At 46.4% G+C, this 18,713-nt stretch overlaps 1 protein-coding gene and 1 pseudogene across 1 annotated transcript in view; one reads left to right on the forward strand and one right to left on the reverse strand.

The window, feature by feature from the left end:
- Positions 1–18,713, forward strand: part of LOC123751946 (neural cell adhesion molecule L1-like) — a 921,489-nt gene that overhangs the window by 383,319 nt on the left and 519,457 nt on the right. The window lies entirely within an intron of this gene.
- Positions 15,857–15,970, reverse strand: LOC123761268 (5S ribosomal RNA; annotated as a pseudogene).

The raw sequence follows: 18,713 nt of genomic DNA on the forward strand, positions 1-18,713 counted from the left end.
GTGGCGTCATCAGTGATGTCACAGTGGCGTCATCAGTGATGTCACAGTGACGTCATCAGTGATGTCACAGCGGCGTCATCAGTGATGTCACAGTGGCGTCATCAGTGATGTTACAGTGGCGTCATCAGTGATGTTACAGTGGCGTCATCAGTGATGTCACAGCGGCGTCATCAGTGATGTCACAGTGGCGTCATCAGTGATGTTACAGTGATGTCAGAATAGTTAGGCTATAACGCAGCGGGAACAACGAGGGTGGTAGGCGGGGCGTGAAGAGCTGGAGCTCATTTCCTCGTAGTCACTGCTAGGTAGGCACTGATAGGTCAGTACCACGGCTGGGGGGGGGGTTGTCACCCCCTCCCTCGCTGCCCCATGTGTCACCCCCCCCCCCACACCCCTCCCTCGCTGCCCCATGTGTCACCCCCCCCCCCCCCCCCGCACCCCTCCCTCGCTGCCAGCGTAACTCTACTCTTTATCTTTACATTCTCCACTAACCCTTCTCCGTTTTTCTGTTAAGCTCTTGCGTCCTTATCTCCGTTCACTGTTTTTGCTTCTGTTATCACTCTCTCTCTCTCTCTACCTCGCCTCCTGTTGTGCCCCTCAGACCGTAAACACGGAGAGGGGGAGTGGGATGTGTTGGGTATGAGATATGAATGTTATTGTCAAATTATCCGGGTTACACATCTTATCCGCGTGGTGCTGTGAGGGGGTGAGTGGTTACAGTGACCCCCCTCACAAGTTCACCTTTCTACGCACGTGGTGCGTAGAAAGCAAGAGCTCTCTGTGCGCACAGCAAGAGCTGCACAGTGTCTGACAGATGCACTTCGAGGATAGTGACGGTGTTGGAACCACCATCACCCACCAAAAAAAATTAAACCCCTCCCCCCCCAAAACCAAAAAAAGTCCGTATACAATCACAAAAAAAAAAACTTTCAGAGATGACCCTTTACACCCTTGATGAGCCCTAGCGGCCGGCTCTGGGGGTAGACCCATATAACAGTGTCGTGAGGGATACCCTAAATCGTCGACTTCCACTACGGGCTCACCATAGCCCGTGCTACTTGAAACTTTTTGTTCCAGGTAGCGAATCTTTAACAACAGAACCTAAATCGTCTTCAAATCGCATTGCAGCCCTCGGGAGCCAAGGGACGGGCAGGGAGGGATGCAAGCTCCCTTCAAGGGAGTTTTTTTGGGGGGTAAAGAAGCGGTCTGGATGGATTGGAAGGAATTAAGTGAGAGCAAACACAGGAGTTAATGAGGGAGCCAAGTGGAGCAGGAGTCGCTGAGTGAGAGCAAGGGAGGAGTGTGTTATCTACTCATGTGCAATTAAAGCCTAGGTGATGTGTCCAGGTGTGTATTGAAAGCCTAGATGTGTCCAGGTGTGTGTGTCCAGCACATACCTGGACACATCTCCCAGGCTTTCAGAATGAGGTATGGGGTGCACAATAAACTGGACACCCTCAACAATCACAAAGGGAAGAAGACAGAAGATGTTGGAGCCAAACGAAAGGAGAAACGAGAAAAGGAAGATAAGAAAATAGGCAAGAGTAAGAAAACCTAAAGGGAAGGATAAAGAGGAGACAGAAGCATGGAAACCAACCTTTCCCCTCCCCCCCCCACACCCCCTCCCCCAACCTCCCCCCCCCCCCCAACACCCCTTCCCTCCCCCAACCTCCCCCCCAACACCCCTTCCCTCCCCCAACCTCCCCCCCAACACCCCTTCCCTCCCCCCTCCCCTCCCCCAACCCACCAACCCCCACCTCCCCCTTCCCCACGGCCCGTTTCGGGCCACCCGGACCTCTCTGGTTTATCACAGGGAATCTGCCGGAAACCAATCTCCCTTTTTTTATATTCCTTTTGGAGAGCAAATTCCATACCATTCTGATAATTGGTCTTCGGTTATGGAGTGCGTGAGTGCCAATTTGAACTCTTTTGTTGATGTGATATACGGCTGGATTTGGATACCGGTCGGTAGTGAACAAGAGAGACTTTTTTGTTTAAAGCAAAACGGGAGGATAATGGAGAAATATTTGAGATGACTGAATTCCGTCATTTGCGAGATACTGCATGAAGGTTATGTGGGAGTCTCTCATCTCTCTCTACTTCCCCCTCTCTGTGTCTGCTTCCTTCCCAACACTCGTTTTCTTTGTATCTTCCTATCCTCCTGCTTCTTCCCTCTCCTTCGCTTCCACACCACTCCCTTTTCTTCCACCTCCTTCCCTTCCTTTCCAGCCCTCACCTTCTTTCCCCTCCCTTTAACCTAGGTTACGCCTAATTTAAGATCGCCTGCAATGGAGATAGAAGCGACTGGCCCTACACAACCGTCACCCAACGGCGTTCTCACCTCACACCACCCTCGAAAGGTATTGCCCAGGTGGAGGTGCCTCACTAGACGTGAAACAGACAATTAGTAAACAAAATATTTATTTTTACTTGGAGCCCATACCGGTGTTGGTCGGTGGTAGCCATGTTTCTTAAAACCAAATATATTTAAACAAAATTAAAATTATTATGCCTTGGCTGCTGCTTCATGGTTTCTTGAATGTGTTCATTCTGTGAAGCTTTTTAGCTTCATATAGACGTTGACTGGAACAGAGGACGACCCACTTTTGTATGAAAGTCTTGAGGCGTCTTATAAGACAACATACATGTTGTCTTGAGGACCATGTACAATACGACACAGAGGCCGTCTGTTTAAAGTCTGCGATGGTCCACAACACGCACCCCGCCGGGAAGTCTGAGATTAAAGCCCTCTTGAAGTGAGATTCTTGCAAAAGTCTTCGACGACCAGTCGGAGTCTCTAATTTCGGGGTCAGGTGTTGGAAATTTTTGCTTTTGTAGACCTCCAATTTTTCGCCGGCCCGCCATATGTTTTATTTTTTTCGTTTATCAACGATTTTTTTAATTGTTAGTTGATGTTTAGAAGACAAGTCGAAGAGTTAAGGTCACGTTCTGGCAGCGTACGGGGGGAAGGTGAGGGAGGTGCGGTTTGAGATGGATCCGGTAAACAATCTTATTTAGCAGAGCCTGTATTTACACCCAATGGAGCGTTCCCTCCTTCGCCAGGCAAAAAGATCTCAGGATATTGGAATTCTTGCCATGCCAAGGTGTGAAATTCCTCTCTCAGTCGTGGGGTGGTGGTGGTGGTGCAGGTGATGGTGATGGTGGTGATAGTTGGGGTGGTGGTTGGTGGCGATGATGGGGGGTGGTGGTTGGTGGCGATGATGGGGGGTGGTGGTTGGTGGCGATGATGGGGGGTGGTGGTGATTATGATGGCTCTTGTGGTAATGATCATGTTGGCTCTTGTGATAGTGATTATCTTTCCGGTTATGGTGCAAGTCAGGGGGGAGGTATAGCTGCTTGCGTCAGGGGGGAGGTATCGCTACTTGCGTCAGGGGGGAGGTATCGCTGCTTGCGTCAGGGGGGAGGTATACCTGCAATTTCTTATGTTAGTAGTTGGTGAGTGTGATACAGATTGTCTTGGAGATTCTGCGAACTGATGCTCCTGCCACAGCCAGAGCAGGTGACGACCCTAGCGAAAACAGCGACCCCTTCTGGCGTGTTTTTGGCGCCTCCTTAAAGTCAGCGAGACCGCTCCGATCTCACAGAGTCTTCGATGGAGCTTACCTACCGACCAGATACACAGTACCACTCCTTTGGGAATGTCACAAGTCACGCAACCGCCTCTCGTATTTAACGCTTGGAACCTCGAAATCGTATTTGCCAAAAACAAAGAGCAAAATGGGTATTTCTGTTTATTATCTTCACATTTCGGATAGTTGCAAGTGAACTTGGGAGTCAATAAATAGGAGACTTGCAAGGTACTCAACGACGGGATGGGGAATCCATGTCCTCAGGTATTCTGCAGTGTTGTAAACTCAAAGTCGACTGTCGAACGAAGCGATAACGAAGCTCATTTCATTTCACTCAATGGCACATACCACGTGAAATGTTCGGAGATACGGAACGTTCCGCTCGTAGAGGAAGAGGTCTTGTCACCTCGTCTGCTCTCTCAAGAGTGCTGGGGGCCTCCATCAGGATGGCGACTCAATATTCCTTTACCTGAGCAAGTTACAGCATTGACGAGCTAGTTAGAGCTTGTTATAATAAGCATCAAACAGTCTTATTTACAGTTTATCGATGATGTTATTTCCCTATACTGCCACAGGACTGCTAATGCATTTGTTAACAAACTCTGAAACTAGCTCATCGTTGCTCTTAACTTATTTAGCTAAACGAATGTTCAGCTTCTGAGCTCATTATGTGCGTGAGTAACCTCTTCCACTACCACTCGCATGATGGGTATGGGGCCCACTACCACTCGCATGATGGGTATGGGGCCCACTACCACTCGCATGATGGGTATGGGGCCCACTACCACTCAGAGGATGGGTATGGGGCCCACTACCACTCAGAGGATGGGTATGGGGCCCACTACCACTCAGAGGATGGGTATGGGGCCCACTACCACTCAGAGGATGGGTATGGGGCCCACTACCACTCAGAGGATGGGTATGGGGCCCACTACCACTCAGAGGATGGGTATGGGGCCCACTACCACTCAGAGGATGGGTATGGGGCCCACTACCACTCAGAGGATGGGTATGGGGCCCACTACCACTCAAAGGAATGATACATGTGGCCCACTACAACTCATAGAATAGGGATAGGAATACATAAACAAAACTAACCCCTTCTTCCACTCCAAGTTACTCTAAGAACTGGGTATACAGGAAGTTAACCGGGAATTGGAATGCTTGTGGATAGGATCTGAACTATCTCTGCTATCTCTGTGCATTTAATATTGCTGGCGACCTGACCTGATTTTTCAATTTATTATTATTATTATTATTATTATTATTATTATTATTATTATTATTATTATTACGAACTTCATTATTGATAAAACAGCTTTATGCATTATTTTGGATTTATGATTTGAAATAAATCTACGTAAATGCTTTTATTTTATTTTTATCTATTATATTAATTTTATATATTTCCTTTTTTGTCAGGTATGTTGGCACCTTAAACTTGAGGAGAACGTGAAAGGGGGAAGAGAGGAAGGTGAGGAGAAATGTAACTACTTAAAAGTTAGAAGAAAGGAGACAAAATGAAAGGTAAAGAAGAAAGGGGCAGAACCCCAGAGGTCACAAGGCAGCTTCCCCTCCCCCCCAAACCCCCCAAACGTCTTTGCGTCTTTGGGGGTTTGGGGGGGGAGGGGAAGCCACTGGGGGTATCCGTTTGGATCCAGAGGGGACCCTGGGGGACCTCAGGGATTCCTTAGACTATAAGAGAACTTAGAAACTTGACTCGTCTCGTGTAAACATGTGTCGTCCACTGGCCATATTATATTTAGATTTAGAATCTTTAACTGAGATTTAGATTTAGAAGCTTTCTTAACTGATATATATATAGATTTGATGCTTTATGCTTAATAGATTTGATGCTTTATGCTTAATAGATTTGAAGCTTTATTCTTAATAGATTTGAAGCTTTATTTTTAATAGATTTGAAGCTTTATTCTTAATAGATTTGAAGCTTTATTTTTAATAGATTTAGAAGCTTTATTCTTAATAGATTTGAAGCTTTATTCTTAATAGATTTAGAAGCTTTATTCTTAACTGAGATTTAAAAGCTTTATTCTTAACTGAGATTTAGAAGCTTTATTCTTAACTGAGATTTAGAAGCTTTATTCTTAACTGAGATTTAGAAGCTTTATTCTTAACTGAGATTTAGAAGCTTTATTCTTGACTGAAATTTAGATTTAGAAGCCTTATTCTTAACTGAAATTTACATATAAAAGCTTTATTCTTAATTCAGATTTAGAAGCTCTATTCTTAAGAAATGTGTACAAATCATCACAGAAAACGCACAACGTAACCACAACCAATTTTCGATCAATGTTATTATGTCGTTACGACGTAATAACGTCCAAATAACGCTGTGGTTGCGTCTTTACGACGTAACAAACGTCAAAATAACGCTGTAGTTACGTTGAGCGTCTGCTGGCCAACTGTCGTCATTCTACTTTCAAAGAGTGTGCAATTTTTAATCCCTTGTTGGTACTGTGTTACGAGTACTGTACTACTCGATCGCACTCTTAAGCGGGTTGGTTGTACACCCGACCTTCTTATGGGTTATAGTATAGGCGGGATACACTCTATACATGCCCCCCTTCCCACATCCCCACGAAATATGTATACGCACTCATTCCCCGCCCTTCCCCACGAATATGTATACGCATTCCCCGCTCTTCCTCACGAATATGTATACGCACTTAGTCGCAATATAATGCCACACACCTCCATCCCCCCGAGGCCGGCCTAAGCGCTTCTGTGGGTCAAGATAATCAAGCGAGAGGAACTTTACCAGAATACCGATGTGTCCGCTCAAGCGACTATAGCTGCTCCTTGAACACCAGTCCATGAACTGTCTGATTATGTTAAGGTGGGTTTGGTTTGGTGTGTTGGAGGCTGGGAATATGGTTTTTATTAAGACTTTTATGTCTTAGGTCTCTGTTGATCTTTAGACTTCATCTTAAGCCTTCATCGATCTTAAGACTTCATCTTAAGCCTTCATCGATCTTAAGACTTCATCTTAAGCCTTCATCGATCTTAAGACTTCATCTTAAGCCTTCATCGATCTTAAGACTTCATCTTAAGCCTTCATCGATCTTAAGACTTCATCTTAAGCCTTCATCGATCTTAAGACTTCATCTTAAGCCTTCATCGATCTTAAGACTTCATCTTAAGACTTGATCTTAAGCCTTCATCGATCTTATGACTTCATCTTAAGCTTTCACCGATCTTAAGACTTCATCTTAAGCTTTCATCGATCTTAAGACTTCATCTTAAGCCTTCATCGATCTTAAAACTTCATCTTAAGCCTTCATCGATCTTAAGACTACATCTTAAGACTTCATCTTAAGACTGCATCTTAAGACTTCATCTTAAGACTTCATCTTAAGACTTCATCTTAAGACTTTATCTTAAGACTTTATCTTAAGACTTCATCTTAAGCCTTCATCTTAAGACTTCATCTTAAGACTTCATCTTAAGCCTTCATCGATCTTAAGACTTCGTCAATCCGTCGCCACGTTTAACACATCGCGTTTCTAACGCAGTCGACCAACCCGTAAATAAAAAAAAGGAATCGAAATATTGCCGTTTTCTATATCTCTATATCGATAGGTGAGGTAGGTTGCTTGCGTTAGTACGTTAGTGGTTAGGTAAAACCGTTGCATTATTTACGGAGTGGCAAGTGAGGAGAGAGAGAACGGGGCTGGCTCGAAACCTTTTGGAATTCAGGTTTTCCACAGACCAGGTTTCTCGAATTCAGGTCTTTGTGGGCCTGGATTCAGGTCAGGAATTCGTGGTCCTACGAAAGAGGAGCACGTTACTGGCCTGCCGGGTGTGTGCTACTAGGATTTAAGACTCAGCCCCCCCCCCTTACCCCCTTTCTCACGAATATGTATACTCACGAATATGGATACTCACTCAGTTCCCTCCCCACCCTACGAGTATGTATATACGCACTCATACCCCCCTTCCCCACGAATATGTATACGCATTCATCCCCTCTTCCCACGAATATGTATACTCACTCATCCCCCCTTCCCCACGAATATGTATACGCACTCATCCCCTTCTTCCCCACGAATATGTATACGCACACAGGGAAGACGAAGGAACCAGACCTCAGGTTGACAGGCTCTCAATGTGTCGCGTTGAGTTACAGCATTTTCTGGGGTGTTTCACAGTGCATAAAGTCGAAGACACTCTGGGTACACTCATGCACTAACGCACCAGTGTACTCACGAATGTACTACACGGCCACGAAATTAACGAACCACTCAGGCGATGAGTCACAATAACGTGGCTGAAGTAGTTTGACCAGACCACACACTAGAAGGTGATGGGACGACGACGTTTCGGTCCGTCCTGGACCATTCTCAAGTCGATTGTGAACCGCTCATTTGTTTCTTTTGTGTGTGTGAGGGGGTCGAGGGCTCCTTCAGGACAAGATGGAAGCCCAGCTTACTCGTGTTCTTATTAGAATTAGATGGAACGAGAGTCGTTGTCATGTGTAGTGTTGAACTTCGTAGGTTGGCAGAGCTATACACCCCACTTCCCCTTTCCGGTGGGACAAACTTCCCCCCTCTTCGGTGGGACAAACTTCCCCCCTCTTCAGTGGGACAAACTTCCCCCCTCTTCAGTGGGACAAACTTCCCCCCTCTTCGGTGGGACAAACTTCCCCCCTCTTCAGTGGGACAAACTTCCCCCCTCTTCGGTGGGACAAACTTCCCCCCTCTTCGGTGGGACAATCTTCCCCCCTCTTCGGTGGGACAAACTTCCCCCCTCTTCGGTGGGACAAACTTCCCCCCTCTTCGGTGGGACAAACTTCCCCCCTCTTCGGTGGGACAAACTTCCCCCCTCTTCGGTGGGACAAACTTCCCCCCTCTTCGGTGGGACAAACTTCCCCCCTCTTCGGTGGGACAAACTTCCCCCCTCTTCGGTGGGACAAACTTCCCCCCTCTTCGGTGGGACAAATCAGATTTCCCCTTTTTCGGCTGAAGTTTGGAGAAGTGTGGTTCATGTGGCAGCGGCAGATACAATGATCACTATTGCCTGAGTCAAGGGATTACCACTAACTCCCAACAACTACCAAGTAGTCTCGCCAACTCCAGTTGCTTCACTTCTCATTTATCTCTTGCTTCACTTCTCATTTATCTCTTGCTTCACTTCTCATTTATCTCTGCTCCACTTCTTATTCCATTCTTATTATTTCTTCTCCATTTCTTCCTCTCTATTTTCAAGGGCTGGTCTGGGTTCATATCCTGGCCAGGGAGGATTGACTGGGCGCCAATCTTTAACTATTCGCCTCTGTGCACCCAGTAGTAATTGGGGACCTGGGAGTAAAACCTATTGGCGGATCGTGCGCCTTGGGAAAAAGTAGTGGGTAAGGCATATCATGACCTATAGGAAGGGGCAACGTTCCCAGCCTGCTGATAGGAGTCAGAAATCGTCTGCCCCTGTACCCACCTGTGTTAATATATATGACCTGATCACCTTTGCTGATTGGTGAGTTAAAAAGCTATAATTCCACGGCTCAATAAAATCATTTCTCTGCTGAATCAGTGTTCGATGCCTTACTTTAATAACAGGAAGAATAGGAGTGGGTCGAAGAGTATACAAGGGTGTTAAACACACAGGAAGGTATTTACGGGGGAAAAAATAAAGATTTCTGCAAGGCGGAACAGGTGGGCAAGTTCTCTTTACATCCGCTGCCTCTGTTCACCTACTAGGAAATAGGTGCTTTGTTATTAGTCTGATATCGTGGGTAGCAGAGTGAGAGATGGAGAAGCACTTCTCATATTCGAGAATAACTCGAATTTCTCCCAAACCAATCAGATTTATCCTTTTGTCTCGTGGTATTTGTGTGTGTATTTATGTGCTGAGAAACAGCTGTGCCTCGTTCTTCAGTGAGAGTCGACGCCTACCCCGAGACAAAGGTTCTCCCTCGAGTTGGGTGTAATTCCAAGGAATTCCTCGGATTTTTATATTTTTTCTCCCCCTGGAGCCGCTGGTTTCAACAGGGTCCTTAGTCACAGGGAGCGTCGTAAACCGATTAGCGACGACATTGCTTATTTCTGGGCGCACACTTCATCCTTAAGCTTCTTAAGATGCAAATCCCCACGAATTGTATATTGGGATTTTAGCCGGCGTGCAGAGGTGGTGGCTGAGAGGAGCAACAACAGGGCTAATCAGCGGTGAAGAATCGCTCTTAATGCATTTAGGGTTTGTGCTGGAGCATTTCAACGCGAGAATTCCGGATAGCTTTTGCTACACTAATTCTAAAGCCGATGCAAATCAATCTGCTGATGCCAGAGTACTCTGGATTTTAATCCAGCCAAATGCAAGGTTATGAGGGGAATGAACAGATAAGAAAACCCGGATGACAGTAGAGAATGAAACAGCTTCCTGGATCAGAAGAGTAAATAGACCTGGGAATAGACTTAATCCTAAATCCAATACCAAAGTTACAAATTACTAAGAATGACTTTGTCAGTACATGCCAAAAGTAGCATTCGTTAACACAAACTTTCTGGAACTTGGAGAAAAGAATCTTTTTGTTGACCAGACCACACACTAGAAGGTGAAGGGACGACGACGTTTCGGTCCGTCCTGGACCATTCTCAAGTCGATTGTCAAATCTTTTTGTAACGGGTGGTGGGTGGGGGGGGGATACCTCTCTTTAGTCCATTATCCCGCCCCTAGTTAACTATTCTGCCACGAACGTATAAGAGAAACGAAAGGAAAGAAATGACTAATGAAGTAATGGGTGATTAGTGAGGGTTTGGGGTGAGGGAGGTAAGAGAGGAGTGTCGTCAGGTGAGAGGTGAAAGTGGGAGAGAGGCGGAGGAGGAGGAGAGGGAGTAGGAAGTGGTAGAGGTAGAAGGGTAGATAGGTAGAAGTAGAAATTGCTGCCACCATCCATTCTAGTCAGTACATACAAGACAAGGAATGGAACTTGTCTGTATCACAAAATTCTAGTTTGTGATACACTCTAGTTTGCATATTATATCCAAAAATCCCAGCTATAGGAACAGAATTCAAATCAGATTAAAAAGTAAGTGAATCAAATATATGTTTAACATAAGTATTCATCATTCAAGCAATTCAAACTTATTGTTGAAGATTAATACACAAAGATAGTCATTACACAAGAATTTGAGAACCCTATGGCTGTCTGAGGGGGTTGACAGACAGAGTCCCCACCCAGCCGCACAGCCTGACTGGCTGCTGTTCACTGCTGTGCTGTGCTGTGCTGTGCTGTTCCCCCTATTGCTCTCGAATCTACAGTTCTCTGAGTATTTATGGGGAACCTAGTAGCTAAACTCCGCTCACAAGTAGATAGCCCCAGGCCATCTACCAAGCCGCACCTTAACCAGCGGCTTGTTTGAAGGACACACCCGGCTAGCCGCCTGCAATTATATGAGCTTAGCAGAAACAAGGTCAACTTCACATGACCTGACCTTGGTCACTTGGTGGTCATTAACACTGTAGAGGTGTAACTTTCTGGCCGACAGAATGGCGCCTCTCAAAATCTTGTCTGTGACTCGTATATCTCTATGTACATATTAAATACAAAACACCTTTACGGTGTTACATAATGAGTGATATATACAATCTTCATGAGACTTCAGTGCATGCGCACCTGCGTAAAGCCGGCACCTGAGCTGAGAGAACTAATGTACAAGGAAAGTCTAATGTCGAACTTAACATACTGGAAGAAAGAATGAACAGGGGGGAAAGGGGGGAGATATGATAACAACATAAAAGATTGTACGGGGGAAGGGAAGGTAATGGAGGGATTGGTAGTGGAATGGATAAAGGGAATGGATTGTAATGGGGATAATGGTAGTGGGGGTGAAGGGGGGAGGAGAAGCCTCAGTCCTGTCCCCTCACTGTGCTTCAGTGTTGTCAATGGATCTGAAAGCCAGTTTTACATTTAAAAAATTAAATAAATAAAAATACATCGGTTCAAGAATTTTAAAGTCTTTGTTGTTGGTTTCACATTTGTAGATTATCAGTCACACTATCGTTTAAACCGTCACACACCACCGTTTAAACCGTCACACACCACCGTTTAAACCGTCACACACCACCGTTTAAATCGTCACACACCACCGTTTAAATCGTCACACACCACCGTTTAAACCGTCACACACCATCGTTTAAACCGTCACACTACCGTTTAAATCGTCACACATCACCGTTTAAATCGTCACACACCACCGTTTAAATCGTCACACACCACCGTTTAAACCGTCACACCACCATTTAAACCGTCACACCACCGTTTAAACCGTCACACCACCGTTTAAACCGTCACATCACCGTTTAAACCGTCACACCACATAAACCGTCACACCACATTTAAACCGTCAAACCACCGTTTAAACCGTCACACCACCGTTTAAACCGTCACACCACCGTTTAAACCGTCACACCACCGTTTAAACCGTTACATCACCGTTTAAACCGTCACACCACCGTTTAAACCGTCACACCACCGTTTAAACCGTTACATCACCGTTTAAACCGTCACATATGAAAGCTGTGCATAAAATCCCTCAGGAAAATCCCCACTCCCACCTTGTTTAATTCAACTGCCGTCCTAGATAAAAAAAAATGGGATGTAATATTGAATGATTTTTTATGTAAAGTCTGGTAGAGCGAAGGCTACTGTGGAGGGTTGAGAGATTGCGTCAGTGGGGAGGGTATCGCTGCTTGCGTCAGGGGGGAGGTATCGCTGCTTGCGTCAGTGGGGAGGTATCGCTGCTTGCGTCAGGGGGGAGGGTATCGCTGCTTGCGTCAGGGGGGAGGGTATCGCTGCTTGCGTCAGGGGGGGGAGGTTTAGCTGCTTGCGTCAGGGGGGAGGGTATCGCTGCTTGCGTCAGGGGGGAGGTATCGCTGCTTGCGTCAGGGGGGAGGTATAGCTGCTTGCGTCAGGGGGGAGGTATAGCTGCTTGCGTCAGGGGGGAGGTATCGCTGCTTGCGTCAGGGGGGAGGGTATCGCTGCTTGCGTCACTGGGGAGGGTATCGCTGCTTGCGTCACTGGGGAGGGTATCGCTGCTTGCGTCAGGGGGGAGGTATCGCTGGTTGCGTCACTGGGGAGGGTATCGCTGCTTGCGTCAGGGAGGAAGGTATCGCTGCTTGCGTCAGTGGGGAGGTATCGCTGCTTGCGTCAGTGGGAGATATCGCTGCTTGCGTCAGGGGGGGAGGTATAGCTGCGTGCGTCAGGGGGAAGGTATCGCTGCTTGCGTCAGGGGGGAGGTATAGCTGCTTGCGTCAATGGGGAGCTTTCGCTGCTTGCGTCAGGGGGAAGGTATCGCTGCTTGCGTCAGGGGGGGGGCATATCGCTGCTTGCGTCAATGGGGTCATCGCCGCCTGCGTCAGTGAGAATATTACAGCTTGCGTCAATGTTTACACTACCGTTTGCGTCATTGATAACTCTCATTTCCCACAGACTCGACTCTATCGTTTTCTTCATCCTTGGAGGAGGTGTTTCTGATCTTCTTGACTATGGTGGCATGGTTTCCATCCCATTTGGGGGTGGGGGGTTTGTTTCTGGCGATCTGGCTAGATCAACCAGGCTGTGATTCATACGTCAGGCTGCGAGCAGCCGCTTCTAAGAGCCTGGTTGACCAGTCCCGCACCCAGGAGGCCTGGTCAGAGACCGGGCCGAGCGAACGTTGAGCCCCGTTTGTTTGCACACACACACACACTGCTTTTGAACCCACACCTGTTAGAAAACTAGCTTCCCCCCTATTGTAAATCTTCATGGACACACATATATATAGTGCGAACAAGCCTGAATGGTCCCCAGGCATATATGCAACTGAATATATATATATAGTCTTTACCACCAACTTTGATATACTCTATATCCTCTTATTGAGGTTCTAACCGCTTCTTAACCTCAATATTTTAGGCACGTCTTCCCCGCCCTTCTCACTGGGCGCCAAGTCTCTAATCATCGCAGAAGCTTTCCCTAATTTATGACGCATTTGTGAGCATGCGAGTAAGTTAGAGACTAAGGCCCGGTAAAAACAGGGTCAGGAGGTATGGATGTAGGCTTGGCGGGTCCTGTGGCCAGCCGGTACTAACCTGGTTACTGCGGCGTGTAAGGGCTGTGGCGGGTGTGGATGGCCCGCAGTAATTTGATTGGTGGAGAAGGCGCGAGGCGGGACCAGCGCCTTGATCTAATTGGCTGGCCTGTCGCGCGTGAGATGTGCTCAACCGCCCGCCGTTTTTTTTTTCGTTCAAAGATGTTGAGTGGCCCTATTAGTTTCGGGATTTCTTGAATGAGATGAGTGTTTTTATTTCCTGCTATCCGGTGGCAGGAAGGTGTAGTTTAGTTCCTGCTATCCGGTGGCAGGGAGGTGTAGTTTAGTTCCTGCTATCCGGTGGCAGGAAGGTGTAGTTTAGTTCCTGCTATCCGGTGGCAGGAAGGTGTAGTTTAGTTCCTGCTATCCGGTGGCAGGAAGGTGTAGTTTAGTTCCTGCTATCCGGTGGCAGGAAGGTGTAGTTTAGTTCCTGCTATCCGGTGGCAGGAAGGTGTAGTTTAGTTCCTGCTATCCGGTGGCAGGAAGGTGTAGTTTAGTTCCTGCTATCCGGTGGCAGGAAGGTGTAGTTTAGTTCCGGGAAGATGTTGCTGTGATTCACGACCTTCAAGACAAGTTCATGGAAATCACGACTTTAATAGCATTGTTCGGTACGTAATTATTTTACTAGCTCAGGCGCTAGATTCACAAAGAAGCTACGCAAACACTTACGAACCTATACATCTTTTCTCAATCTTTGGCGGCTTCGTTTCCAATTATTATAACAGTTAATGAGCTCCGAAGCACCAGGAGGCTGTTTAAAACAATAACAACAGTTGATTGGCAAGTTTTCATGCTTGTAAACTGTTTAATAAATGTAACCAAAGCCGTGAAAGATTGAGGAAAGATGGACTTGATTTTGTTGGCCTTAGGTAACGCATACGAGCGAAAAGCGACGTCCTTTGTAGGGGGGATAGGTTGTTCTTCCTTCCCCTCCCTTACTCTCCCTCTCCCTCCCCCTCTCCCTCTCACTCCCCCTCTCCCTCTCCCTTTCCCTTCACCCCCCCCCCTCATCTCCCTGGTAAGTCATAAGTGGCTCATAAATTCTCATCTGAAATTTTACAAAGTTATAAAACTTCTTAAAGGTAGATCCTGCCTTCAGCAAAAAGTTTTAAGTGTCTGTTCAACCTCCCATTATTGCGACAAACTTTTTTTCAAGAGTTCAAAACTTACATGATAAAACGACAAGAGCGCATAAGTTCTTTTTTTTTTTTTAGATTTAGTTCGTAACATATAAATGTGTGTGTGTGTGTGTGTGTGTGTGTGTGTGTGTGTGTGTGTGTGACGGGTCATGACGAGGGTTCGAACCTACGTCCGAGAGCATCCCAGACGCTGCCTTAATCGACTGAGCTACGACATGGTTAAAAGAATTGCAACCGGGAAACGTAGGTTCGAACTCTCGTCACGGCCCATGTGGATTTGTTCATTTGATGCATCACACTATTGTGATTTGTGTGTATAAGGTTTGAATATTTGTTTTCTGCATTGTGGGTTCTTAAACTGGGGTGCGGTGACTTCTGGGGGGGGGGGGGCGCTCTCTAGTGTATATATGTTGTAAGGTTGAATACGTTTGACTACAACGAACTTTGAGCTGTTGTTGTTGTTAAACATTCGCTTCCCGGAACAGAAAGTTCCAAGTAGCACGGGCTATAGTGAGCCCGTTGTATGTAAAACTTTGAGCATATACACACTAAAGCCCCCCCTTGGAACACACACACTAGGGGAACCACCAGGGGGGGTACACTCGCCCTAGTTTGAGAACTCCTGCTCTAAGTGATTCACTAATCTCTTCTTGATGATCCTTCCTAACTCATTAAAGGGATTGCAGTGTGAATGACACTGATCTGTAGTTTACCTTCGGCTAATTTACGTTCTATTGTGATTGTTTTTGGTTCATTCGTTTATCTTTTGAGCTGTTGTGGATCATTACCAGTGGAGGGTTGAACACCTGAGTGGTCCCCTGTCAATCCCCCAATTTTGTCAATCTACTCACTTCATAAGTTGCTAGATCTATGGTGCTATAGCAACATAGATCCTGTTTGCTAGTTACAAAGTGTTCCTTGTATAGTGTGGCAGTTCCGGTTATATTTGGAAGACGTGTTGCAGTCTTTGGGGGAGGTTACCTTGAGGTGCTTCCGGGGCTTAGCGTCCCTGCGGCCCGGTCGTCGACTAGGCCTCCAACATTATTGCCAACAGCATTTGGTGTTTCCAGGCGGTCACCCATCCAAGTACTAACCAAACCCAACGTTGGTTAGCTGATCGGACGAGAAGCAGTGTTCTCAACGTGGTATGACCGTTGGCAATCTTTAGTCAGGAGTACCTGACTTACGTGTTCACTCAGCCAGTGGTGACTTGAGTGGATAGCGTTCTGGTGTGTCATTCTGGCCGTGTAATGTTGCATACTTCAAGGGACCAACTATACTGTATATATATATATCAACAACTACGATAATTTCTGCAACGTGGAGAGGGGGGGGGGACCTGCTGCATGGGTAACAGCTTCTCATCCATATTTACCTACCCAGGCTTTGTGCCCTGTCAGGGCGCAACTCCTTAGTCTTAAGACTGAAGGATGCCTACTACGACCACGAGTAGATTGTAGGTTATGGTAGAAATTCTAGGATTCCATTGCATTGAGTAGCGTTGTTTTCTGATCCTCTCTTAAGCTGACCTTTCCCGAGTCCCTTCCAAGTTCCTGCCACTGCCGCCAGTGCCACTTCCGCCGCCGTGGCCGTGTCTACCGGTAGAACCACACGTGAGGGGAGGAAAGGAAGGAGAGAGAGGGGAGAGAAAGAGGGGAGGAAAGGAGAGAGAGGGGAGAGAAAGAGGGGAGGAAAGGAGAGAGAGGGGAGAGAAAGAGGGGGAGATAATGTCGCCGCTGCAACATCCTAACCTTCCTAATATTGACACCAGATAAATGATTGGCCGTAACGTTTGGGTAATGAGGAATTTAGGTGATGCTGGCACCATTATCGACGCCAGACTAAGTGTCGCTGACAAAGCTGACTGTTGGCAGTAGCAGCGAGCCAATGTGATCAAAATCGGCTCTGTTCACTCTTGTTAGAAGGACAGTTATCACTCGCGCCGTGGCAATGATTCAAGGCGATACACGTTGCAAATGAACAATGATCTCTATTACCTAGTGTCTCAAAGGTTATTGTTCCTTTTTACTGTGAGTGATGTTTTGGGTGAGTTATTGTGGTCTTTATGCTCCTGTATAATAAGGGTTAAGGACGTTTTTTTTTTGTACTGAGGTTTAAAAGAGGGGGTATGGGAAGGTTTGCGCGGGGGGAGGGGGGAATAAGAGAGGGAAGTGAGGAAGGAGATGATTAAGTTATTCTGGAGCGCACGATGAGCTTTGTGAAGCAGTGCAGTAGAGGCGATTATCCCGTGGTCGTCGCTGAAAGAGGGTGATTAACGCGGGTGTGTGCCAAGAGTAATGGCCAGGTCGGGAGGGCCACTTTACGTGAACTATGGTAGACTTGTCTGGAGGAGATTGTGTGCTTGAAAGGCATTGTAGTATCTTAAAATGAAAGGGATGTAGGTAAAATGGCGAGAGGCTGTATGCGAAGTAATTGTGATATATAGTGGAAGATTGTATTGGGCGGGGAGAAGGGGAGTGGGGCGGTGGTAGGGGGGGGGGGAGGGGGTGAAGAAGAGAGTTTGGGAACATGGGAGGAGAGGGTGGGAGTTGTGGGTGTGGGAGTTTTTCATTTATATATCTATAGATAGTGGAAAACCAGGTTATGTCCTGGTTTGCTTCAGTCTCCCCCCCCCCTTTCCTCTTTTCCCCTCTCCCCTCAGCTTTCCCATCTTCCCCCCTTGTCCCCCCTCTACCCTCATCTTACATCTTCATCAACATAACCATCTGCATCACTCTGATAATTGTATCTCTCTATTTTCATCACTGCAACCCAAATGAATTCAGTTCATTGTTCAAATAATTTTAATTTTTTTTATTAATACATGAGGTACATCTGCATTAGTGCAGCTACCCTAGACTATATGAAGTGGAGTACAGTGTCTTTTTTTTTTTATTAACATATTAGGTACATCTGCATTAGTGCAGCTACCCTAGACTATATGAAGTGGAGTACAGTGTGTCAAAAAAGCTAACTAGGTGATGCTAAAAAATCCCCATCACACAGGATGGTTAGTCATACAGAGGCATGTGATAAGCGGTCTGCACTGGCAGACTCCGGAAGCATTTTGAGGATATCAACAACACAAGATTGAATAAGGTAGCAGTGGTAATACAAGTCCCCATCTCGCAGGATGGTTAGTCATACAGAGCCATGTGTTTAATAGCCTGCACTGGCAAATTTTGGGTATACTGTGAGGATATCTTCAAGAATACGAGAGTGAATAAAGTAATTGCAAAGCTCCAGGTACCTCATGCCAACTGGTCTGAAAGGTCTAATAACTGGGCATTCAGTGATGTAGTGCGGGAGATCATGCCGTAGTTTCTGCTCACAGAGTTTGCAACTGGAGTGCTCAGGATTGGGAGACCCGTCACCTGCAGCCACCTACCACAGGTAACGGTAACCCAACCTGATCCTTGCAACCACTATGTCGCACAGTCTAGTGGACGTTTTGTGCTGTCCATAGATGTAGGTTTCAGATCTGAACAAATCATAGCTTTTTATACTAGTACTTTCAGGTCGTTGGGAGTCAGTAAGTTCTTTCCTATCAGATCTGAATGTTTGGACCAATACAGTTTTGACAGCAGAGATGGGGATACCTAGATCTAATTCAACTTCAAACTTGTTACACGCTAATTTGGCTGCAATGTCTGTCTCATTATGATGGGTTATATTTATGTGTGAAGGTATCCATACAAAGGAGATTCGAGACCCTTTACTCTGTGCATCAATTAGGTCATTTATAATTGGGAGTATGAGGTTCTTGCTGTCGATCTTCCAAGAGAAGTTTTCGATTGCTTGAAGAGCAGACTTTGAATCGCAGAATATTATTCCTCCTCCAATATTTTTTAATGTGCTGGTTGCTAAATGTAATGCTGCTAGTTCTGCTTGTGTGGAGGTCA

Source organism: Procambarus clarkii, chromosome 41 (genome assembly GCF_040958095.1).
Source record: "Procambarus clarkii isolate CNS0578487 chromosome 41, FALCON_Pclarkii_2.0, whole genome shotgun sequence".
NCBI classification, from domain to species: domain Eukaryota; kingdom Metazoa; phylum Arthropoda; class Malacostraca; order Decapoda; family Cambaridae; genus Procambarus; species Procambarus clarkii.